At 31.4% G+C, this 7,417-nt stretch overlaps 1 long non-coding RNA gene across 1 annotated transcript; it reads right to left on the bottom strand.

Annotated features, from left to right (window-relative positions):
- Positions 1–1,525: 1,525 nt before the first annotated feature.
- Positions 1,526–7,124, bottom strand: LOC146998780 (uncharacterized). The gene is made up of 2 exons (XR_015039699.1): positions 6,984–7,124; positions 1,526–2,017 (listed from the first exon to the last, which is right to left on the bottom strand). It is a non-coding gene; the product is annotated as an uncharacterized LOC146998780 (long non-coding RNA).
- Positions 7,125–7,417: the final 293 nt, after the last annotated feature.

Below are 7,417 nucleotides of genomic sequence, written 5' to 3'. Positions count from 1 at the left end.
CACCAATACAGAACAGTATCTCGTTTCTAAAAAATATTTTTTTGGTTCCTTACATATATCATTACAGTATTCATTTATGAAGCCTCTCATTTTCTAAAAATGCAGGTTTTATTCCATATACTTCTGACACTGATTTTTTTAATCAGTAATAGTGTTTAACTAGACCCAATTTTTAGAATTGCTTGTTGTTGTAGGCCTTTTACACCCCTATTTTGCATATCACAATATTAGTTACTGTTATAATCAGTCACATTCACACTGTTAGATAAAAACAGCACAGTTTAACATTGATGAAATAATTAACACTTAAATTCCAAGAATCATTCCTATTATGATACAAATAATTTAAGAGATTTATGAATGTGTTAAAAATTTTTAAGTTTTACGTTTAATGAAAACATGACTTTAAATGGTTGCTACAGAATATTACAAGTTTGAATTTAACTGCACACTTTTGCCCAATTCATGCACTATAAAACCTCATTATTTTGGTTTAGTAGATTAATAATTAGATATCAGATTTTGGATACAGATTAGCATTAAGTTTTATTTTCTCAGGCATAGAGCATCCAAGAATAGAAATGATAATAAATTAATTTAACACTTCAAAACATACTCATGTGCATGAAAATAATTGTAACTGATGCAAAATGGGAGAAAACATGGCCTTTTGTAAAAGCAGTGTTTGTTCTTTAGTTATGAATGTTTAAATCAAATCTGGATTTTATGTATATGCTTAGAGCAAATATTCTCTTATTTTTAATGTGTCAAACAATTTATGGATATTGGAGTTCTGCAAAAAATTCAATTCTTTAAAACCATCGATGCAAATGATGAACAAAGAAATTTCAGCAAGTACTTCTGTAATGACAGAAAATAATAATAGGCATTATCTAACTATTAAGCAATGATAAGACTTATTCTAGAATTAAAATTACAAGATATTTAATTACCTGAATGCTTTAGATAAATCTGGCTAAACTCTTCTGTGTGAAAGACCGCAAGCCTTTTGCCTGGCACATAAATTTTTATGCCTCCTTATTTTGCAATAGTTAAAAATTAAAAAAATGGGCTGTAACTTCAGCACTCATTTTCCATAACTATTACAAGACCAGTATATTCATCTTTTTGATTAGCAGAAAGTTCACTCGTATTTCTTTGTTTCTGAATGTTGAAAAATTAAAATATCTAATTATTGGGAGCTGGACATTTTCTGTTATTGGAATGTGTGAAAGTTTAATTTGTATATGGCTTTGTGTACTGAAACTTACAAATATGCAAGCACTCTTATTAACCAGGAAACAAAAGTGTCCACATTTTTAAGTGACTATAATGTTTTTTAATCTTAATGAAAATCAATTGATATCATGGATGATGAAATAAAGAATGAAAATATGTTTTATTTAAGAAGGGATAATGTATTGTTCATGTCTTGTAAAAAACAATACATATATTATATTATGCTTCACAGATGACTAATTCATAATATGTGGAGCAATTTTCAGTAAAAAATAATTCAAAAATGGAGAATTTTTTCCCAGACTTTATTCAGAATACATAATTATTTTACATAGCCTTTATTCATCTTTTATTTCTGAAAATAAAGACATATCAGATAAAATTCCTTGAATAGAGTATAAATATTATTATTCAACCATATTATTTCAAAATTTATGAGTACTAGTTTCAGTTTCAGAAAATTCTGCTGGCAGAGCTTGCTCTTGACTCTTTATACATACCAGATTCCTGTCCATCGTTTAATGAAAAATAAAGAAGACTAAATTCAATTGTGAAACACGAGATCACTGAAAACAATGCACTATTCATTTTGCAAACATAAACCTGAAATATTAAAAATGATCAGATATGTTATGAGATTAATTATGAACAGGAAAATTTTCAGTACTTACATACTACCCCATTGGCCATGAAAATTGGTGCAGACCCACCAATCATTCCTCAGGAAATCCTTCACAGTCAATGGGATAAAGTGTTAAGTACAAATTTTCTGATTCCTCTTTAAAAATAAGAGAAAATTTTGGCATGTAGGTCCCTGAGAATGCATTGTTAATATAAAATGAACTATTCTCTATTATCCACAATTGGGGGTATCACCCTGGCCAAAAGGGCTCATTGTTGCCTACTTTAACAATTTTCTCTTATACTATTATTATACTACCAAGTTACATACAAACATAAGCATTTTTATTTGTTTATTAGCCATATAACATTACAAAATAAAGCAAACTAAGGGGGGAGGGGAAAGAGGCTTCTTTTTTAGAAACTGTATGGCAACAGATGAACTGCAAAATATTTGTCCATTATACTTTATATTTTTCAAGCATTACCAAAGGAATGGAATGCTGTCCTGAAAAACATTTCTTATTTTTAATTTCTTTAAATATATCAATCACTTAAAATTATATGCTCGTATATCATTTTCCGGAATTCAGTTATATTAACTGGCATATTTAAACTTTGATTTTTAATCCTCTGATAAACATAGTAACATACTAAAACACCACAGCTCATATTATCAGTTTGAAAAATATGCAAAGGACAAATTATTTTCCATTTAGTGCTAGTAGCAAATATTTTAGCTAAAACCTTACACCATGTATGAATTAAAATTTGATACTCTTGCACACGTGATTTATTTTGCGGATCATAAAATTCAAATACCATATCTGGAATATTTACTATTATTAATATCCAATGACAATTTAAATTTGCAGGGATAAAAAATAATTTTGTTGATTTTAATCTTGTTAATAACAGATCTTTAATACAGGAATTTGCTTTATGTATTTGTAAATTAGACTTAAGAAAGGCAAAATCTTCATAACTGTTTAATATTAAAAAAAAAAAAAAGCATCAACTATAGTATTATAGAGCCATCCTTTTCGAAAACACAAAGATAAGATTTAAACAAGTGTTCTTCTTCATTACTTATAAAAGGATCTATAGATTTTAACATATATGGTGTAATTTCAATATCATGTGTTTTTAAACATGATTTGGTCAAATCTTCATTCATTCTAACATTTACTGAAAAGTTTTGCTCTGCTAAAGATGCATTTATCTTTTCCCGTGTGTGAGGTGAAACATTCTCAGTTAAAATATAAATAAATTTTCTAAATTGAAGAGTATCTAAAGGAAGATATAAGCCTAATTTATTTACATGTTGAAATGCATAATAACAGATGAAGACACCACAACTGCTTTCATCATTCTGTAAAGCATGTGGTGGACACTGAATATCCCATAAACTGTTAATTACATTAGACCATTTATTAGTTAAGTTTATGTATTTTGGATTGCATGAATTTATTAAAGAGTCATATAAATAAAAGGTATTTTTCTTTAAATCTGCTATGATCAGAACCCAATGAGAATCAATGCAAGCAGGAATCAATAAATGTTTGAAAGAATTCAAAGAAATGGGAAAAACATTTCCAAGTGATAATGCATCAGATATGATAAGCTGGGTAATCGAGGAATCAGCAAAAGTATATTCATCATCACTTTCTAAAATTTTGTATAAAAATGCATTTATGATTACATCAAATAACCACCCCCTAACAAAATCTGCACAAACCAATTTTATAAAAATTTCTTCACTCGTACTGATATAAGAATCTAAAGACTTTAAAGCAATACGATTGATACTATAGCAACCAAATTGAAAAATTCTTTTAGAAATATCTTTGCTAGACTTTAATGGAAGGGAAAATGATTCATTTTGATCAATTCTGGTTAAATCACACAGATATTGATCACTGTTATTTAAATCAAATGCTATGGCTTTAAATTTAATTTTCTTTTCCACACATTCATTTATTTCTGGGTCATCTACACTATCATTAAAATCTTCGATTCTTGTTCTGCTGACGTTTCTGCAATTTTCTTTTTTTAGAAGTTTTAAACAATTGTGGGTTAAGTTTTTGATTTGGTGAAATTGGACATGATGCACTTGAAACTGCTCTTGAATTTTCATTTGAGTTTAAAATTCCCCTACATTCTGCAACTAATGAATTTAATGTTATATGAACTCACTTTAACATGACATTTTGGACTTTTGGTTTTCTTATTAATCGCAGTAATTCTTCTACAAACTTTTCACATGCATTTACTCTCTGTTCAATACTTTGTGGAATGTAATGATTAACAGAATACACATTTATTGATTTCATATTTTCATTGAATTTCTGATTCGATTCAAGATTAATCCCTGAGGGATTAAACATACAATCATTTTGTCTACTAGGAAATGAATGCACTTTATGTATATGTTTGCACAGCAATTTATCTAAGCAATTGCCGTGATACAAGTGACTATACAATGAGACACAATACTTTAGGACATCTATAAAAGCAAAAATCCTGACACGGACAAATTTCAAAAAGATGCTGCACAGTATATATTTTATTTTTTGCCTGGGAGCAAACAGTCCAAGAATTATCAGAGCATTTATTTACATCACTGTCCCTAATTTTTAGTCCTCTCTGATGCCTACTTAAACAAAAAATTGAATTTCTGGGAGATACATTAGTGTATAATTTATAGGTATGCTTTAAATATTTATCTTTCTCAATTGTCAGAAGTGTAGAAATTAAAATATCTAATCGTCTATTATGTCTCCACTTAAAATAAACAGTTTTCAACTGATTGTGAAAAGATTCACAGTACATGTTAGTATCAGTAAATGCATGTGGAAAGTTTCGATAACATAAAGCCCATTCTTCTAATTATTTTTATAATTTTCAGAAAAATATTCAATAAAATCTCTACTTTTCCTAGAATAGTCATTCAAAAATTTCCTTATTTGATCATGAAAAGTGATCTGGTTTCTTTCATGTAATATTTTTGTTAATTCTCCTAGCATTTTTTGTCGTACTTCCTTATCTACCACTTTAGAATTAAGTTGTCAGAACCAACTTTGGCGTACGTGCCATGAACATAAAAGATGCTTAACGTTTTGGCCAAAAACCTTTGAAAATGCAGGATATGTAACTTTGTCATCATCTGTCATTATGCAGTTTACATATAAATTTGGTACACGACACTTTAAACTATTAAATAAACAATAAAGAGTGTCAGCATCTAGAAAATTAATAATAAAATAAGCAACTGGATAGCCACAACCAAATTCATCAGGTACTATAAGATTAAGAAGGTAAAAATCATACTGGTTAGTCTTATGCAGAGAATCGATACATAGAATCTCTGTACAACCTTTTATCATCATTTCTTTCTGTTCACGTGTCTGAAGACCAAAAGCAAACGATACTTTATGATTTGTAAGATTATCTAGATCAGTTGGACCGTACAAAGTTGAATTATTCTGAGGCTTTTAATATATATTATAATAACACAGGATTGTATGCTTCACATTTTAAAGTTTCAATGATTGAATTAATAGAAACTGCATCACTACTTGGACGCAATGAATTGTTTAAATATCTAGAATAAGCACAAATAGCTTTACGGGAGACAAAGCTTTCCTTTACAGGGAAATTATTTCTATTCTCGCGATTTCCTGATCCATCTTGTAAGATATCCCTATTTTTTGTGGAGGCACAGACAAACGTAAATTTGCTTTTATCAAACATCGCGTACTTTGTTTCAATGGCTGATATTTAAATCAGCCATTGAAACCCCCTCCAGTCAGAATAGGACACATAGACTTATTTTCCCTCTCTTGACAATTAATTTCACTGCTTTCTATGTGATCTTTTAGTAAACAAAATTTATTAAAGTGAAAGAAACTTAGGCCAGAACTACAAGTGCTTTCTCTGGTCATAGAAATGTTCTTTTCCTGCAAAGCATAACTAGAGGCAGAGTAAAAGTCTTGTACACAATTTAGGTTGTGAAATATCAAAATTTGTTGAATCATTTTTTAAAATCCCTTTGCCACTAACAGAAGAACAATACAATGGATAACAATCACTGAAAGAAACAGCACTTGCCTGCTGTACACTACAACCAGCAGCAGCGACTGCATTTTTTAGTAATGGTCCCGTGTAGGCCATTACACTTTTTAGGCGCAAAACAGCTGAAGCAGCATTCTTCAGACGCAAACCGCCACTAACAGTTAAATCTTTCCTTGGACACCACCATCACCAAAAGCACGAATTGGATTCTTCTGAAAGCTAGCAATTGGACAGTAGTGTTCGTAGAAGAATTAACAGTGGAACTAGCACTGCTCCTCAGAAAACGGCCAGAACCACGGACTGCAACACGTCTGGAGGAGTCAACATCAGCAAGGGTGTCATTTCTACGACAGGGGCTGGGAGTGACGTTATTCCTTGAATGCAAACCAAAAGCAGCTTCTTCAGATGATCGCCAGTACCATGAACACCAACAACAGGAATGACAACATTCTTAGGACATGGGCCAGGGGTAGCAATGTTCCTTGGATGCAAATCAGAACCAGAGCAAGGGACGGCAGCATTCCTCGGATGTGAACCAAAACCATGGACAGAAACATACTTAAAATGAGAGCCAACACTACGTATGGCAACATTTCTAGAATGACATCTAGGTTTAGTCTCATTCCTTACATGCAAACCAGAATCAGTTCTACAGAGTGATCCACCACCATGCAATGAGACCGAGAGCTAGCATCTGGGTTGGCAACGTTTTTAGGATGTGAGCCATGGGTGGTATCATTTTGCAGATGCAAACTAGAACCATCTGTGGGGTTAACAGCATTCCTTGAATTAAAGTCACCACCATAGACAACACATTTAAAACACGATCCAGCACCAGGAATAGCAACACTCTTCAGTCAAGAGCCAGAAGCAGCTTTAGCAGCATTTCTCAAATCAGAATTAGCCTTTTTAGTAGCATCTACAGCACAAACATGCTTCAAATCAGTTGAATAAAGAGGATAAGAAGGGCTTGCAGAAACAAAAGAATCACTCAGAGGTGGAAAATCCAACACAGTAAATGAAACACAAGACAATACAAAATGACTTACCTTTGCAGAAACTGGCTTTGAAGTCAAAACAGTCTTGATATTATCCAGGAAAACTGCCACAAGATTCTTGTTCCCCAGACGGTTTAGGCGTAATCCATCCCTAGCCAATAACCTAGCTCCAAATTGATGAGACGACCTGCAAACAAAAAAAAGCTTCTCGATTTTGGCATTAATTTTCAAGTTGAGAATTAATTTCTACAATTTTTCTATTAATTACCTGCAAACGGTTTAAAGCTGCTACTCGCTGATTTAAAGTTGTGAAAAAATCTTCACCACGTGGTAGGATATCTGGAATGATAACATTGATATTCGGGTTCAAAGTTTAATATCCTTAGAGAGGCAATCGTACTTTTTAAGAATAACTTCAACATTGTCATTCGAATTGTTGGTACCAACATGTACCAAAATCAAATTGTATCGATTGTCCAAAAAGG

Source organism: Stegodyphus dumicola, chromosome 2 (assembly GCF_044657685.1).
Source record: "Stegodyphus dumicola isolate Sdum_Otavi_A_Nest chromosome 2, ASM4465768v1".
NCBI lineage: Eukaryota > Metazoa > Arthropoda > Arachnida > Araneae > Eresidae > Stegodyphus > Stegodyphus dumicola.
The sequence above is the reverse complement of the archived record's forward strand: the minus strand, read 5'-3'. Positions and strand labels throughout refer to the sequence as shown.